The following is an 18,836-nucleotide window of genomic DNA, read 5'->3' on the forward strand; positions in this document are numbered from 1 at the left end:
TTCCAGCTGGTTGGCCTAGACTGGCCTAAAGGGCTTGGGGAAATAGAGTCCTTCTCTAGAAAAGCAGCTGACTCTGTAAGGGAGTGTGGAGAAGTGGTTGTAGCAGTGGGAAGGCAGGCAGAGGATCATGGAGAAAGAGATTGGGGGTTAGGGGTGAGGTTAGGGTTAGGAGTTAGGGTTAGGGTTGGGGATTAAAGTTAGGCATTGGAGTTACATGTTAGGGTTGGGTTTGGGGGGGGTTAGGGTTAGGGAGTAGGGATTGGAGTTATGCGATAGAATTTGGGGTTAGTGTTGTGGTGGAGTTTGGTGTTTGGGTTAGGGTTAAGGGTTTGAGCAACCATTAGGGCTAGGATTTAGGGTAATTTTTAGGAGTTTAGATTAGGGTTAGCATTAGGATTTCAAGTTTGGTCTAGGGCTAGAGGATAGGGATTAGGGTTAGGAGTTATGATTAGTGTTTGGGTCAGGGCAGGCAGTCAACATACAGCTCTTTGGAGAGGCTGAAAGTGCTGGTCACTTGGCTAGGGTTTGGCAGAAGATATTAGAATCTGGGAGAGTGATTTTCAAGAGTAAAGCAAGAGTCAAGCCTTCAAGGAGCTCTGAGTTACAGCCCAAATGACATTCCCCAAACAGAAAGACAACAGGACCAAAGAAGACTCCGTATGACAGGAGCTGGGCTTGGGTTTGGGGGAGGAGCTATGACCAGGAAGTGCCAGGGCATAAGGGAAAAGTTCAGGAATTATAACAGGGACACAGCCACAGTCAGGTGACTTGCTACTATAGCCACCTTGCAGGATGGGCCCTGGGAATTGAGGGCAGAGTTGAGCTGCAGGGTGAGGTCTAGTGTATGTTTATGTAATTTAATTTTTAATAATGACTGTGTTTAACAACTGGCTTGCAAAATTCCTGATGATTTAACAATCAGCTCTTGCAAGTTGGTGCAAGTCTGTTATAGCATACCACTGGTCTGAACCCCATAGCCAATCCTTTCTATGCCTACCACAGCTGTGTCTACATCATTGAGGCTTCTAGTTACACATGAATACCCTGGAGGGAATTGGTTTATCAGGTGTTACCCACTGAAAAGGGAAACTTTAGAAGCATCCCAGTCACAACATTTGAATTATGGGCTTTGTAGAAACAGCTGTCCTACTGTTTAGTTAAAAAAAAAGCAAAAGAAATTCCCTTGGTATTGGTATGCATGTAGATGCATGGTCCTTTTGGCTGTGTGAGGATGATGCTGTGGAAGAAGTGTTGCATCTCATCATGGTGAAAGATGCGTGCTGAAACCCCCTTCAAGGTGCCTACACACACACGCACACACACACACCATTAGATACTTATTATCAGTTGCTGCTTATGCCTGTATTCCTTATGTATCAGTCAGCTACTGCCACAATTATGATGTATAATAAACTACCCCAAAACACATTCATTATGTTAAAACAGCAATCATTTATTCTTGCTCATGCATCTGTGGATTGGCATATCTAGGCTAGCCCTGACTGGGCTTGGTTCTAAGGAGCAGGCTGGGCCTAGGTATACTCTAAGTGCCTCTCATCCTCTTTGCACTAGTAGGATATGTAGGCCATGCTCTGCTCACAAAAATGGCACAGACATAAGTGAACAAGCCCAACTGCAAAGCACATTTCAAGTCTCTGCTAACATCCCACTGGCCAAAGGATGTCATATGGCCGAGCCCAATATAATCAATGAGATGGGAAATACACTTTGCTTCTAGTGAGAGGAATTATAAAGCCACAAGACAAAGGGTATGGTGTGGGGAAGGGCAAAGAATTGAGGACAACAATGCAATCTGCTATGCCACATGTTTACCAAACTGAATCACACAGGAATCAGCTTTTGACCCTGAACTCATGGTTTAAACTTCCAAACAAGTTCTGGACTATATAGGCAAAGAATGGAGAGAATTGCTTCTCTAATATATAATACCACGGGAGACACAGCTTCTCTGATCTAGTATTTGGAGCAAACTTTTCCCAGCTCTTTTAGGCTGTACCATACCTGGGAATATGTTCCTCACTTCTCCATCATTGCTCAGCTATTCACTTGTCTGGCCATTTTTTTCTGCCCATTTTCTCTGCCATGCTTAGACACATGCCTGCCATCCATCTTTCTCCATCCATTATGGCTGCCACCACCTCCATCCCAAAGGGTGAAGAGAGAAAGCTGGAACTTCTAGGTACTGCAGTGTCGTGGTATAGTGGGCACATACAGGCTAAGCAGGTAGCCTGATGCAGGTTTGAAATTCCTACTTTTCACTAACAAGCCATGTGAATTTGGGGAGGCTTCTCTGACATTCAGTTCCCCCACCCACAAAGTGGAGATAATTGCACATATTTCTTTTTTTTTTTCTTTCTTTCTTTTCTTTTCTTTTTTTTTTTTTGAGATAGAGTCTCGCCCTGTCGCCCAGGTTGGAGTGCAATGGCATGATCTCGGCTCACTGCAACTTCCGCCTCCCGGGTTCAAGCTATTCTCCTGTCTCAGCCTCCCGAGTAGCTGGAATTACAGGGGTGCACCTCCACACCCAGCTAATTTTTGTATTTTTAGTGGAGATGGGGTTTCACCATGTTGGCTAGGCTGGTCTCGAACTCCTGACCACATGATCCACCCGCCTCGGCCTCCCAAAGTGCTGGGATTACAGGTGTGAGCCACTGTGCCTGGCCCAATTACATGTATTTCATAAGATGTTGTGTGGTTGAAATAATAAATGTAATAAACGTTGTTCACAATTAGCATGATGCCTAGCACACAGAAGGGACCTGATACATGTTTTCGGTTGGAAGACAATATCACCAAATATAAGCCTATCTTGGATGGAATTTAGAATCTAGACTGTAACTTTAAAACCTGTGGAGATGCATTAGACTGTAAGCTATTTTCTTGGGAAAATTCCCACCATCTTCCAGGAAGGTATAAGTTATCAGCCAGTGTCGAGATGACCTTCATAGAGAAGTAAGCTCAGCGCTTAGGGAAAAAAAAAAAAAGATGACCTTGAACTGCCCTGTGGAAAATGCAGAACTGGTTCCTCTGCACCTGGAGGCCATCCAAGGGTTATTCTATTCCTAACCTGGTTCTCAGACTTTGCATCATTTCTCCTGCCCATAGCTGGTTTTGTGATTCTGCCCAACACACACACACACACACACCCCTCTTCTGCAGATGGCTACATCTCAAGGCCCAGGCAAGGAATTATGGGTGTGATGGCCTTTAAAGCTTAACCTGAATCCTCATTGCCAAATCCAGAATGAACCCACCTTCCGCTGCCTTTAGGGGTAATGGTGCCTTATTAAAATATATTGACAGTTGATCTGAAGCCAAGGGAATGTGCCTGTTTGAAATAACCTTTGTCTCTCTACCTCACAAACAATTCAACTCAGTGAACACTTATAGGAAGTCATCAAAGACAGAATTAAATATTCAAAGAGAAACATAGGGATGAGAAAGATTGGAGTATTAAAAGAAGGTCATTGGGCTTTTCAGAGTTGAATCCACTGGCTGGTGGTAAAAAGCTGTAGTGAAGAATATTCTCCAAGTCCTTGTACCTTGACATTTCTAACTGACCCTACCTCCATCCCATTCATCCATTTAAAAAATATAGAAGGGTTGTAATTTGGTACCTGGTAAGTTTTTCTTCTTCTACTCCTCCTTCAGCAAATTTATGATATACAGAGTTTGAAGGTTGCTGGCACGGGGATGGGAAAATTTGTATAATAAGGCCAAGGGCCTTCTGGAAGGAAAGGCACTGTCAGCACCAAGCCTTCTCACTGAGATCCAGTGATGAAATCTGTTGATGTGGACCTGGACCACAGAGAGCAAACACAGGGGTTAGGAAATGGCACCAAGGACCCTGCCATGCAGTTGCTATGGGGGCGGGGGAGATTGGAGCAGTGGGCTGGCTGCAGATTTGAATCAGAACTGGTAATCCTAGGTCTGGAGTGTAGGGCACCCATGAACTTGTCCTAGTGCAGTCCCCCTGGGGACAGGCTTAGCCTGGTAAAGTGGCCATGTAGATGGGTCCAAAGAGTCCCAGCCACTGGATTTGTTATTTCTCACATCACATGGCTTCTTAGTCTACATCCCTCCTTCTTTTTCTTTCTTTTTTTTTTTTTTTTTGAGATGGAGTCTTGCTCTGTCACCCAGGCTGGAGTGCAGCGACACCATCTCGGCTCACTGCAACCTCTGCCTCCCAGGTTCAAATGATTCTCGTGCCTCAGCCTCCCAAGTAGCTGGGATTACAGGCATCTGCCACCAAGCCTGGCTAATTTCTTGTATTTTTAATAGAGACGGGGTTTCACCATGTTGGCCAGGTTGGTCTCAAACTCCTGACCTCAGGTGATCCGCCTGCCTCAGCCTTCCAAAGTGCTGGGATTACAGGCATGAGCCACCACATGCGGCTACATCCCTTCTTTGGCAGCTATAGGTGGGGACAAGTGGTCCCATCAGCTGCAATGTTCCCCTGGCCTGGTGGTCTGCAGACAGCTGGTGATGATTGTGGTGTTATATAATGTCAAGAGGGTGCTATGAGTTCTGATTCTCACAAAGAGAAGTGGGAATTTTCAGGCTAGGATGCTAAAATTCCCAAGGGGCTCTCAGCACGTAAGAGGACATCGAGAGAGGGAATAAATGGATTTCTACTAGTCTGGGCAGGTAAGGGCCTAAGCATTGCATTCTAGACAACACTGGGGAGCAGCCTTCACTTGAACTGGAAATCAAAGTCTGACATCCCAGTTGCACAGTAATATGGGACAAAAAAAATCAATTGAAAACATTGATATGCTCTCAAATGCTAAAGGAGTACATGCTTATGGCAGAGGTCTCTGCATTTGACATGCACTTTCATGTTATATTTTTCGAAGTACAGAGATTTTTTTGTTTTTTTCTTATTGTGGTAAGAAACACATAACACAAAACTTGCCATCTTAATTTTTTTAAAATTCTTTTTTAAATTTTATGTTAAGTTCTGGGATACATGTGCAGGATGTGCAGTTTTGTTACATAGGTAAACGTATGCCATGGTGATTTGCTGCACCTATCAACCCATCACCTAGGTATTAAGCCCAGCATACATTAGCTATTTTAGCTGATGCTCTCCCTCCCCCTGCCCCCTCCCCATAGGCTCCAGTGTGTGATGTTCCCCTCCCTGTGTCCATGTATTCTCATTGTTCAGCTCCCACTTATAAGTGAGAACATGCGCTTTTTGGTTTTCTGTTCCTGCATTTGTTTGCTGAGGATAATGGTTTCCAGCTCCATCCATGTCCCTGCCAAGGACATGATCTTGTTCCTTTTTATGGCTGCTTAGTATTCCATGGTGTGTATGTACCACATTTTCTTTATCCAGTCTATCATTGATGGGCATTTAGTTTGAGTCCATGTCTTTGCTATTGTGAATAGTGCTGCAATGAACATATATGTGCATGTATCTTTATAATAGAATGATTTATATTCCTTTGGCTATATACCCAGTAATGGAATTGCTGGATCAGATGGTACTTCTGGTTCTAGGTCTTTGAGGAATTGCCACACTGTCTTCCACAATGGTTGAACTAATTTATATTCCCACCAACAGTGTAAAAGCGTTCCTATTTCTCCGTAGCCTTGCCAGAATCTGTTGTTTCTTGACTTTTTAATAAGTGCCATTCTGACCGGCGTGAGATGCCATCTTAATTTTTAAGTGTACAGTTTAGCAGTGTTGAGTATATTCACATTGTTGTGAAATAGATCTCTAGAACTTTCTAATCTTGCAAAACTGAAACTCTATACAAATTAGACAATTCTCCTCTCCCACTTCCTCCCAGTCCCTGGCAACCATCATTCTACTTTGTTTCTATGAATTTGACTACTTGTAGATATTCCATGTAAATAAAATCATACAGTATTTGTCTTTTTGTGATGGGCTTATTTCACTATCTTCAAGGCTCATCTATGTCATACCATGTGACAGGACGTCCTTCCTTTTTAAGGCAGAATAATATCCATTGTATGTAGATACCACATTCATCCATCGATGGACATTTAGGCTGTTTCCACCTCATGGCTATTGTGAAAAGTGTTTCTTTGAACAAGGATGTGCAAACATCTCTTTGAGACCCTGCTTTCTATTCTTTTGGGTATATACCTAGAAGTGGGATTGGTGGGTCATATGGTAGTTCTATTTTTAAGTTTTTGAGGAGCTGCCATACTGTTTGCCATAGTGGTCACACCATTTTGCAATCCTATCAACAGTGCACAAGGACTCCTATTTCTCCATATTCTCACCAACACTTATTTTCTGTTTTTGTTTTTTAATAGTGGCCATCCTAATGGGTAAGAGGTGATATCTCATTGTGGTTTTGATTTGCATTTCTCTGATGATTGATGATGTTGAGTATCTTTTCATATAGCTTGTTGGCCATTTGTATATGATCTTTGGAGAAATGTCTATTCGAGTCTTTTGTGCACTTTTTAGTCAGGTTATTTGACTTTTTGTTGTTGTTGAGTTGTAGTTCTGTATGTGTTCTGGATATTAACCCTTATTAGATATATGATTTGAAAGTACTTTCTCTCATTTCATGGATTGATTTTTCATTCTGTTTATTATTTCCCTTGATGCGCAGAAGTTATGTTTGATGTAGTCCCATTTGCCTATTTTCCTTTAGTTGCCTGTGCTTTTAGTGTCATATCCAAGAAATCCTTGCCAAATTCAATGTCATGGAGACTTTCCCCTGTTTTCTTGTAGGAATTTTATAGCTTTTGGTGTTAAGTTTGGGTCTTTAATCAATTTTTAGTTAATTTTTGTATGGTGTAACATAAATGTCCAACTTCATTCTTCTGTATGTGGATATTCAGTTTTTCCAACCCTATTTGTTAAGAGACTGCCCTTTCCTAATTGAGGGGTTTGGCACTCTTGCCAAAGATCATTTGATCATATATGCATGCACTTATTACTGGGCTCTCTATTCTATTGGTCTATAGGTCTGTCTTTATGTTAGTACCACACTGTTTTGATTACTGTAGCTTTGTAATGTTCTGAAATTAGGAAGTGTGAGTCATCCATATTTGTTCTTTTTCGAAATTGTTTTGGCTATTCAGAGTTCCTTGAGCTTCCATATGAATTTTAGTTTTTTTTTCTATTTCTACAAAAAAAAATACCATTGGGATTTTGATTTTGATAGGGATTGCATTGAATCTGTAGATCACTTTGGGTAGTATTGGCATCTTAACAATATTAAGTTTTCCAATATGTGAACATGGGATGTCTTTCCATTTATTCGTGTCTTCTTTAATTTCTTTCATCAATGTTTTGTAGTTTTCAGTGTGTAAGTCTTTCCTTGGTTGCGTTTATTCCCAAATATTTTATTGTTTTGGTGTTATTGTAAATAGAATTGTTTTTTAAATTTCCCTTGCAGATTGTTCATTGTTAGTATGAGAAACACAACCAATTTTTGTGAGTTGATTTTGTATCCTGCAAATTTGCTGAATTCATTATTTCTAACAGGTTTTTTGTGTAGAATCACTGGAGTTTTGGAGTACAGATTTTTTTTAAAGGCAATCTTTTTTCTTTTTTTTGAGACAGAGTCTCGCTCTGTCACCAGGGTGGAGTGCAGTGGCGCGATCTTGGCTCACTGCAACCTCTGCCTCTCAGGTTCAAGCGGTTCTCCTGCCTCAGCCTCCCGAGTAGCTGGGACCACAGGCATGCGCCACCATGCCCACCTAATTTTTGTATTTTTAGTAGAGATGGGGTTTCACCGTGTTGGCCAGGATGGTCTCGATCTCCTGACCTCGTGATCCACCCACCTTGGCCTCCCAAAGTGCGGGGATTACAGGTTTGAGCCACCGTGCCCAGGTTTCAAAGGCTATCTTAATGTAAGAATAAATATTAATGTATGACTGGAATTAGGAGTCTCTAGATAGTTCTTGTGAAGAGAAGTTGAAACTTCACTAGAGAGAAAGCTTTTTCCAAATTCCAGTAACCCTGAAATTAATGGCACCATCTATTTTCCCCCTTCAGATAAAAAAAAGAGTGGATTAATTGTATAACAGTTACCATTGTCCATTATATAATGGAGGGAAGTGGGCTGACTTTGTTAGTTAAGTCTGTTATACTCATGCATGTGACATTTTTGTTTTCAATGACATTTCTATTCCCTTACCCTTCTAGGGAGATTTCTGATAACCATAAATAGTTTTCACCATGCCAGTGCAGGATATAAAACACTGCCTCAGGGCTTCTGGAGATTTCTGATTACAGTAAGTGGATCATACATGGTGTTTCAGTATCATAATTACAAGAGTAAGAGATGGTGGTACTAGTTAAAGGAAAGGGTACAACTTTGAGGATCCTTTTATAGGTCAGTGCCAGGCATTTGCTAATGAGGCTGTTAGACCGTGGAAGAAACATCCAAAATATCATTGCAAGGTAGGAATTTCTGTTTCAACAGATTCCTTGCCTATGAACATTCTTCAGCTTGGTGATCGCTGACATTAGTGGAGGTAAATGCCCATGTAGAAGAACCAAAAGCATTCTAATTTTCTGCAATTTGAAAGAGGTACTTTTACTTTGGAAAAAAATTCCAAGATACTGATTCCCAACCATTTGGGAATTGTGGCAACATTACTGGGTTAATTTTATTTTATTTTTTGAGAAAGGATCTTGCTCTGTCACTCAGGCTGGAGTGCAGTGGCACAATCATCGCTCACTGCAACCTCAAACTCCTGAGCTCAAGCAATCCTCCTGCCTCAGCCTCCTCAGTAGCTGGGACTACAGGTTCACACCCCCATGACTGGCTAATTTTTCAACTTTTTTTAGAGACAGGGTCTCACTATGTTGGCCAGGCTGGTCTGCAACTCCTGACTTCAAGTGATCCTCCTACCTCGCTTCCTAAGTAGTTGGGATTACAGGCATGGGCCAACGCACCTGGCTTGGGTTAATCTTAAACATATGCTCTTCTGAATCGAGGTGAGTTCTTAGTTGCCAACATTAGAATCCACTTTCACTAGTTTAAGGAGTTTATTAAAAATACTAGGTAGCTTTCAGAGCCTCAGGGAGGGCCAGAGAGCCAGGCTTGGAAGCTACACAGCCAGGCACAGCACAGTTAGAGAAATAGGCAAAGCTCCTAACTACTTCATGTTCAGGTCCAGAGGAACTTCCATGTTTCAGTACTTATGGCTCTAGATACACTACTCAGCTGTGAGTCCCTGGCACTCAATGCCATTTATCAACTTTATTTATTTATTTATTTATTTATTTATTTATTTATTTATTTATTTTGAGACGGAGTCTCACTCTGTCGCCCAGGCTGGAGTGTAGTGGTGCAATCTGGGCTCACTGCAATCTCCATGTTCCGTCCGGGTTCAAGCGATTCTCCTGCCTCAGCCTCCCGAGTAGATGGGATTACAGGCATACACTGTTGTGCCCAGCTAATTTTTGTATTTTTAGTAGAGATGGGGTTTCACCATGTTGGTCTTAACCTCCTGACCTCAAGTGATCCACCCACCTGGGCCTCCCAAAATCCTGGGATTGCAGGCGTGAGCCACTGCACCCAGCCTGCCATTTATCAACATTAAAAAAATAAATTTGTACTTGAAACTTTACAATAGTTTTTGATATATAATGAGCTAAGAAATGTCCTTACTAATTGAGTCAGTTTGAATCAGGGCTTTCTGTTACTTGCAGCCAAAATTATCCTAACTGGCAGGCATTCTGGCTCCTATTAGTCTCCCTGGCAGGAGCCAGAGTTGAACCCCACCCTAAAAACTCCCTCATGGAAGTTTTGTAGGCAGAGAGGGGTGACAAGTAGCTCCCTGAAGGGACTGTGCCTGAGAGCTGATGAGATTCATCTTATAGGTTAGTGCCAGGCATCCCTAACTGGTTTGAGTTTGGAGCTGGCTTTGACCACTCCCACACAGAGGCTGCCCTGATGGGCTGCTCTCTGAAGGAAATAGACTCAAGACTGGAACCCAAACTGCCCAAGGAAAGAGCAAAGGATTACAAATCACCTTGAGCCCATCCAAAGGCAAATTAGGAGGATCCCTTCCAGAGAGGACACAGCTACACAACCTGCTCATTTTCTCTCTATTTCTTCATGTAGTCACAGAAACAATCACTTACATAATTTAAGACATAAGTACCACGTCCATCTGTTCATCTTACTATAGAAACATGAAATCTAACACCACTTCCCACCTTGAAAAGAGAAAAAGAATTAGACTCCAAACTTCAGACTTCCAAATCAGATATCTGTGCCCTATAGTGTGTCCGTGGAAATCGACTTTGGGTTAAGAGTAGTCTGGTTATCCATCCGTGATGTTTGCAGAGGTTTCACAAATGGATACGCATCCTTTATCAAGGACTTGTTGGCCAGTCAAATAATAGACCTTTGCGGGGGAGTCCCTGGTACCTAGCAACAAACTACTCCAATAAGTTATGACATTTTCTGCTGACATTTGACCAAACAGCCCTTATTTCCACTGGGATCAGAGATGACTGCCTTTCATTTGCTTCCCCAAAGTACAGAGAATGAATTATATTTGAGTGGCGGTCATTGAGGTACACTGAGTAGATATCCCTCCAAGAAAGAACTTCTCATTCAGTTGTAAAGAGCGCAGTTAGCTGTTAGCCCCTTTAGCCAACAACTGGGTGTGGTGCGTGGTGCTGGTGGGGGGCACTAGGGCACAGATATTTCTGCCCAACCCAAAACTCCTCTCATGGGTTGGCCAAGACTTTGCCAGAGCTACATGGTGCTCCGAAGCTTTCCGTGCCCAATTATGCTTTCCATGCTTTGCATGCACGTTCATTTTGCAGATGTCAGAGCTGCATCATGGTCTGAAGATTTTTCCTGCCCAGTCTGGCTTCTTTCCCTTTTATTTTTCACTCTCCCCACTCCCCAAATCAATCTCTGCCACTCCTAACTCTGACTCATCCTCGGCTTTCTCAAGATCCTCACTGACATAATTAATATTATCCATTTTTCTGCTCATTTCCAGAAAAAAAAAGAAACTGTTTTTTCCCTTTCCCTCACATCATGATAGAAAACTATTTTTTTTTTTTTTGAGATGAAGTTTCACTGTGATGCCCAGGCTGGAGTGCAATGGCATGATCTTGGCTCACTGCAACATCTGCCTCCCCGGTTCAAGTGATTCTCCTGCCTCAGCCTCCCGAGTAGCTGGGATTACAGGTGCCTGCCACCACGCTCGGCTGATTTTGTATTTTTAGTAGAGATGGGGTTTCACCATATTGGCCAGGATGGTCTCGAACTCTTGACCTGAAGTGATCTGCCCGCCTTGGCCTGCCAAAGTATTGAGATTACAGGTGTGAGCCACCGCACCCGGCCAGAAAACTAAATGTTTTTTATTCCTTAAAGCCTCACTATTCCCTTGTGTTACTTCTTTTCTCTGTATCTCAAGTTCTATAAAGTGGTGCCCAAATGCCCGCCTTGGGTTTTGTTGTGAAATATTATGTGATACTGCTTTGACAAGGTCCAACACCAAAAACGAGTTGTTGCTCAGGAAGCAGGTGTGTTCAGTCAGTTACGATGGCCCAGCTGGGCCATTATCCACCCTTAGAGTCACAGAATTTTACAGAGAGATCTGAGCATCTTTCTTAGTGGTTTTTATTAGGTAGGTGCAAAAGTCACTGCGGTTTTTGCCATTATGGCAAAAACCGCAGTGACTTTTGCACTAACCTAACACTTCCTTTGGGTCTCAGAGCCCATAATGAAAGCCACTGACCCTCTTCAGTCAAGCTTCAGTACAGTCACCTTCAGAGCATCATCCATGGACCCTAGATGAGCACTCTGCATTTTGAAGAAGAGAAACAGAGATGTAAAAAGATGAGATGACCTGGCTGGGTGTGGTGGCTCACGCCTGTAATCCCAGCACTTTGGGAGGCCAAGGGGGGCAGATCACCTGAGGTAGAGAGTTCAAGACCAGCCTGACCAGCATGGAGAAACCCTGTCTCTACTAAAAATACGAAATTAGCCAGGTGTGGTGGCTCATGCCTATAATCCCAGCTACTCGAGAGGCTGAGGCAGGAGAATCGCTTTAACCCGGGAGGCAGAGGTTGCAGTGAGCCGAGATCGCGCCATTGCACTCCAGCCTGGACAACAAGAGCGAAACTCCTTCTCAAAAAAAAAAACAAAAAAAACAGAGGGAGACGACTTGTGCGAGGTCTTCCCTGTATAAAGGGGTGGGACGGGGAGGCAGTGAGTCTGCTCCAGTCTCTCCAGCAGGGTTAAATTTAAATGACCTTGCACAACTCTGGGACTTTGGGCACAACCTCTCTGGCTTCAGTAGCCTCGCCTCTAAAATCTCTGAGGATTTGAGCTTGATCCTAATAATGTTAAACTACACTTTTCTGAGTGTTAAGTGCTTCATGTGCATGATCTCACAACCACAGTATGAAGCAGATACTTTCACTAGTTTTATTTTATTGATGAGGAAACTGAGCCTAATGGAGTTCAGAAACTTGCCGAAGCGGGTAAAAATCAGAGCTTCCATTTGAGAGGAGCACTAGGTAATTCCAGGGCACTTGCTCTTAAACCCTGCCTCTCCATCTTTACAGAAAATTCCAGCTTTAATACTTTATCATTCTGTGATTCAACCTTGATACTTTAGTGGGAATTGAGTGCCTGTTTGTTCCTGTAAGACCTATAATTGCCCACTGAACTGCACTCTTTCTGGTCTTGGCCCAGTGTGGTGTAATGACACTTGTCCCCATTTAACAGGGAAGAGTGTGAAGATTAACGAGGTGATGATTGGTAAGTGTTTTAAATCTGTTTAACAAAAGCTTGGTCTTGTGGGCTTCCATATGGGAAAAGAATGATTTTTAATAGGAGTGAGAAACTGATGGGCACCCAATAGCAAGAAGCATTTTGTTTTTAGATGTCAGTCTCCTAAACCAAGAGCTATCATTTTGTTTAATGATTTCCAGCCTGAATAAGTAGTATAACAAGTGAGGCTCAAAATCAGTCAAACAAAAGGCAAACATTTTTGTAACCAGGAGAGAGGGGAGCTTTACAGCCTTTATGCAATATAATCGAAGAGCACTCCCTGCTATTTTACCAACCGCCAGCATAAAATATGTGGGTTTTAATCATTATATGCGATAGTTCAAACAGCCACCTGATCAATCTAGTTTATTCCCAGGAAAAAAAAAATAAGCTTAGAACCATGTGGTGTGTTTATTTTATTTATATGTTTCCAAATCAACTGCAAGGAATTAAGAATTCAAACACCATAAACATCGCAGTCAAGTAACACCCTCTCCTAAAAGTGATGTGCTAAGCCCACTGGAAGATACAAACAGGGCCCGTGGAAGAGAAGTCAAGTGCAGGGGTTTGGCCTCCAGCAGTTCTCATGCTGGGAGGAGCCAACAACACAATCCTTAAGCTAGACCCTGGTCTATTAACACCAACCCCGTTCCTCCCTGGAGCATCCATTGCTTAGATGTTTTGACACTCCCTATTCCCCCATCTCCACCGGGTCTCTCCTGCTTTCTCTTTCAGGGCACCTTGAACTTTCCCACAGAACATAAATAAAATGCACACTACCCAGCTAGATTTTGGTGTTAGAAATCTGTGCTGCAGGAGTCTGCATGGCTTTTTGAAATGATCTGAGAAAGTTCCAAACATGTTCCCAGTGGCAGTTCTTATCAACACTGCACTTTATGGCATCAGGAAAGCCTTTAGCATGACTGGGAAGTTTGTAAAGTTTGTCTTCCCAAGACCATAGGTATAGGACGTCGTGGCAAAAAAAAGTGGGATTTTCAGTCAGACAGGTCTCAGCTCAAATCCTAGTCCCATCATTTATTATTTATTTACTAGCCATGTGGTTTTAGGCTATCGCAGTGGCCATGAAAGTGGGCCACTCAGACCCCGTGCTTTGGAAGCATAATTGACTGATGGCCCAGCTCCTGCCTCTCCAGACCCTGACCATCCAGATCATTGCGTTTGAACGCAGGCCATGCTCCCTGGCCAATGACTAAGCACAGTCGCTTGCACAGGCTATTTCTGGGAGATGTGGGATCCTTCCAACAGGCCACTTTGGCTCAAGACCTGGCTGAGACTTTCCTAGGGCTGGCTGCGACCCCAGACACTTCCTTCAGTTCTGCTTCCTTCCTTCTTTCCTCCACGGGGGTCAGACTGGCATCTGACATCAGATGGCATCACCATCTGAAAATCCCCCTTCTTCATTCCCCTGCTCTTTCTCCTTGAGCTTCACAGACATTTCCCCCACCGACATCTCTCACATACCTAATCCCGTCTTGGCCTCTGCTTCCCAGAGGACCTGATGAATTAACACAGCTACTCACCTAGCCTTTCTATGACTCAGTTTCCTAACCTGTTAAACAGAGAGACTATAAACTACCTTGTCTTGTGATTATGTGACCTAAATACAGATGGAGGAGGGTGGCAGCATCATTCCATATACTACCTGCTAGTTGAGATTATTTTGTTATTCTTTGGATCAAAAAGAAATACAACAGAAGTTATTATCTTTTCTTACCCTGCTCCAGTGAGACATCTTGACCCCCTCCTTGAGTTATGCACCCCCTACTTTGAAGGCCACTAGTTTGCTTGCATTCAGTCCCCATTTCTCCACCTATCCTTCAGGAGCCTCTCTGCCCTGCACCCATCTCCCTGTACCTGCCCAATCTCTCCAAGGCACTCTGCTGCAGTCAGCCCAGCCTCTTACCTCCCCTAGCCCCTTGTTCCTGGTCCTAATGTGTGCCCTCCTGCCTCCTGTCACCCATGTTTTGTTTGTCCTTCCTTCCCCAAGGGCCTTCTCCAAGCCTTTTCAGCCTAGAATGATCTCACTGTGCTCCAAATGCCTGGAACACATCTAGCCCTCACTACGCTTAAAAAAACAAAAACAAAGAAACCTCACCACCTACTTATTTGTCTCTACAGCTGAGCTGTAGAAGCTGCCCACAGGCAAAACCTACTTGAGTGCAGAGAAGACAGAGAGCTAATTGGAGTTGACATGGTTTTTATTAGGTGGCACCGGGTTCTACATCCCAAGACCAGCCCGTGGGCCTGAGGAGCCTCCTGGACTCTTAGCACAGACAGTGCTCTTTGACTCTCTCAGCATCTGTCTTCTCCTGGTGACTGGCTGGGGAGTGAAAACCTTAATTGGTCTATTGCACAGAGGCAGTAAGGAAGGAAGCCATGGGGAGTCACTCTAACTTCTAGCTGAGAGGACAAAACTGTGCCACGCTTAGGGTGAGTTAGCCCACATTTTGCATGTGTTACAGTTTGTGTTCTGACTTCTCAGGCTGAGTCAACACATTCATAATAACACACTTTTTTTTAAAAAGCCCAATTAATTTTTAAAAATTAGACCTCCCAAAGTATGAAATTAACCCACTTTTTAACAGCTTTATTAAGATATACTTCACATACCACATAACTTACCTATTTAAAGTGTACAGTGGTTTTTACACTTGATCTTAGCCAAAAGGCTGACAAGCAATGTACAGTGGTTTTTAGTATATTCACAGAATTATCAGCCTAACCCTGTGATGGTCAGTTTGAGGTGTCAACACGGGCTACAGTCCCCAGTTATTCAACTAAACACTAATCCCAGTGCTTCTGTAACGGTATTTTGTAGATGTGATTAAAGTCCATAATCAGTTGACTTCTAGTTAATGGACATTATTTGGGTAATCTGGGCAGGCCTGACTCAATCAGGTGAAAGGTCTTAAAAGAAGAGCTGAGGTTTCCTAGAAGAACTTCTGCCTGCAGACTGCAGCTTCAGCTCTTGCTAGAGAATTCCTCCCTGCCCTTTCTGACAGCCTGCCCCATGAATTTCAAACTTGCCTCACCATCCCCCACAACTGTAGAAGACCAGTCCTTGCAACAAATCTCTTTATATTTCCTATTGGTTATATTTCTCTGCTTGAACCCTGACTGATACAAACTCAACTTTTAAAATATTGTAAAAGCAAAGCTCCATTTTCTATAGAAGTCTGTTTTTCTCTCTCAGTATCTCTTGCAATCTTCTCTCCCTTTTCGCTATGTGTTCTTAGAGGCATTTCTACTTCCCTTCTTCTTCCAGAGACAAGTCCTGGATTCCATCTTGATTACAGATAGGTGCAATAAAAAAATTTCACCACCACCAGAACAATTTGTTGGGAGTTTATTTGTAATTTTTCCTATTGTAATTTTCACTAGAATGTAAATAACACAAGGGTTAGGATCTTAGTTTTTTCTGCTTACTGAGATATATCCAGGGCCCAGAACTATGCTTGACATATAGTAGATATTTGCTACAGTTTGAATGTTTGTCCCCTCCCAAACTCATGTTAAAATGTAATTACCATTATGACAGTGTTAAAAAGTGAGGCCTTCAAGAGGTGATTAGGCCATGAGGGCTCTGCCCTCGTTAGTGGATTAATGCCATTATCTTGAAAGTGGGTTTGTTATTATGGGAGTGGGTTCCTTATAAAAGGATAAGTTCAGCCCCCTTTTCTCTCCCTCTCACCTCCTGCCATGGGATGACACAGCAAGAAGGCCATCTTGGACTTTCCTGCCTCCAGAACTGTGAGAAATACATTTCTTTTCATTATAAATTACCCAGTCTATGGTATTCTGTTATAGCAGCACAAAACAGATTAAGACAGAATATTGGTACCAGAGAAGTGAGGTGTTGCTATAACAAGTACCTGAAATTGTGAAAGCAGCTTTGGAACTAGGTAATGAGTAGAGGTTGAAAGAATCTGGAGGAGCCTGGTGTGGTGGCACGCATCTGTGGCCCCTGCTACTTGGGAGGTTAAGCGGGGAGGATCGCTTGAGCACAGGAGTTCAAGGCTACGGTGCACAATAATTGCACCTATGAATAGCCACTGCACTCCAGCCTAGGTAGCATAGTAAGACCCCACTAATAAATTTAAATAAATAGATAAATAAAGAGAATTTGGAGGAGCAGGCTAGAAAATGCCTGTATTGCTATGAATGGAATGTTAAGGGCAATTCTAATGAGGGCTTAGAAGAAGACAAGAGCTGTAGGGAAAGTCTGAAATTTCTCTTCTTTCTTTTCTTGGTTTTTTTAAAGCTTCAGAATTATGCTCCAAATATGAAATTTCTTAAGAGATTACTTAAATGGTTGTGATTAAAATGTTAGTGGAAATATGGATGGAAGGCCATTCTGATGAGGTCTCAGATGGTAAGAAGGAACAAGATATTGGAAACTAGAGTAAAGGTCATCCTTGTTATAAAGTGCCAAATAACTTGGAAAAATTGTGTCAACACCTAAGGGCCTTGTGGAAGGCAGAATTTAAGAAGAATGAGCTAAGGTATCTGGCAGAAGAAATTTCTAAGCAAAATATTGAAGGAACTGCACGTCTTCTTTTAACTGCATTTAGTACAATGAGAGAAGAGGGAAATAATTTAAAGAAGGAATTTATAATTAAAAGGAAAGCAGAACATAAAGATTTGGAAGATTAGCAGCCTGGACATATAAAGAACAGAGTGTGCAAGAGTACAGCCAGGAAACCCTCTGATCAAGGGATTAGCGTGGATCCAAGGAAGCTAGATGCTGTTCATCAAGACATAGGTGAAAACCTGAATCCATTTTGGAGATTTTTGGGGCTGCCTCTCCCATCACAGGCCCAGGGCTCTCAGAGGGCAGAGTGGTCCCTGCATTCCAGTGTAGTGCTACTTAGCCATCCCAGCTGTGGCTCAAGTGGCCTCAGGTTCAGCTCATGCTGCCACTCCAGAAGGAGCAAGCAATAAGCCTTAGTGGCATTCACATGGTGCTAATTCTGAGGTGCACAGAATTTGAGAACCATGGAGGCATGGCTACCTCCATCTATATTTCAAAGGATGTATCAGACAGCCTGGGGGCCCAGCCAGAGACTTGTCATAGGAGCAGAGCCATGGCAGGGAACCCTCTCTAGGACAATGCCTAGTGGAGCTGCAGGGTCAGAGCCACCGCAGAGTTCCCACTAGACCTAGTGAAACCCCTGAGATCCCAGAACTGTGAAGCCACCAACATGCAACACCAACCATCCTGGAAGAACGGCAGGCATGAGACTCCAACCCATGAGAGCTGCTGCTTGGGAGGAGCCCAGCAAAGCCATACGGGCAAAGCTGCCTGAGGCCTTGGGGGCCCAACCCCAATCCCAGTGTGTCTAGAAGGCAGCAGATGGAGTCAAAGATTATTCTGGAGTCTTAAGATTTAATGGGCCAGGGGCAGTGGCTCATGCCTGTAATCCCAACATTTTGGGAGAGACTGAGGCGGGAGGATTGCTTGAGGCCAGGAGTTCCAGACCAGCCTGGGTAACATAGCAAGACTCCACCTCTACAAAATAAAAAGATTAGCCAGACGAGGTGGTACATGCCTGGTAGTCCTAGCTACTTGAGAGGCCGAGGTGGGAGGATTGCTTGAGCCTAAGAGGTCAAGCTGCAGTGAGTTATGATTGCACCACTGCCCTTCAGGCTGGTTGACAGAGCAAGACTGACTCTTTTTTTTTTTTTTTTTTTTTTTGAGACGGGGTTTCGCTCTTGTCGCCCAGGCTAGAGTGCAATGGCGTGATCTTGGCTCACTGCAACCTCCGCCTCCTGGGTTCAAGCGATTCTCCTGCCTCAGCCTCCTGAGTAGCTGGGATTACAGGTGCTCGCCACCACGCCTGGCTAATTTTTGTATTTTTAGTAGAGACGGGGTTTCACCACATTGGCCAAGCTGGTCTCAAACTCCTGACCTCAGGTGATCTGCCTGCCTCGGCCTCCCAAAGTGCTGGGATTACAGGAGTGAGCCACCGAAGACTGACTCTTAAAAAAATGATTTAATGTTGTTCATCCTGTTGGCTTTTGAACTTTTGGCCTGTTACCCCTTTCTTC

This window comes from Symphalangus syndactylus, chromosome X, assembly GCF_028878055.3.
Source record: "Symphalangus syndactylus isolate Jambi chromosome X, NHGRI_mSymSyn1-v2.1_pri, whole genome shotgun sequence".
Lineage (NCBI taxonomy): Eukaryota > Metazoa > Chordata > Mammalia > Primates > Hylobatidae > Symphalangus > Symphalangus syndactylus.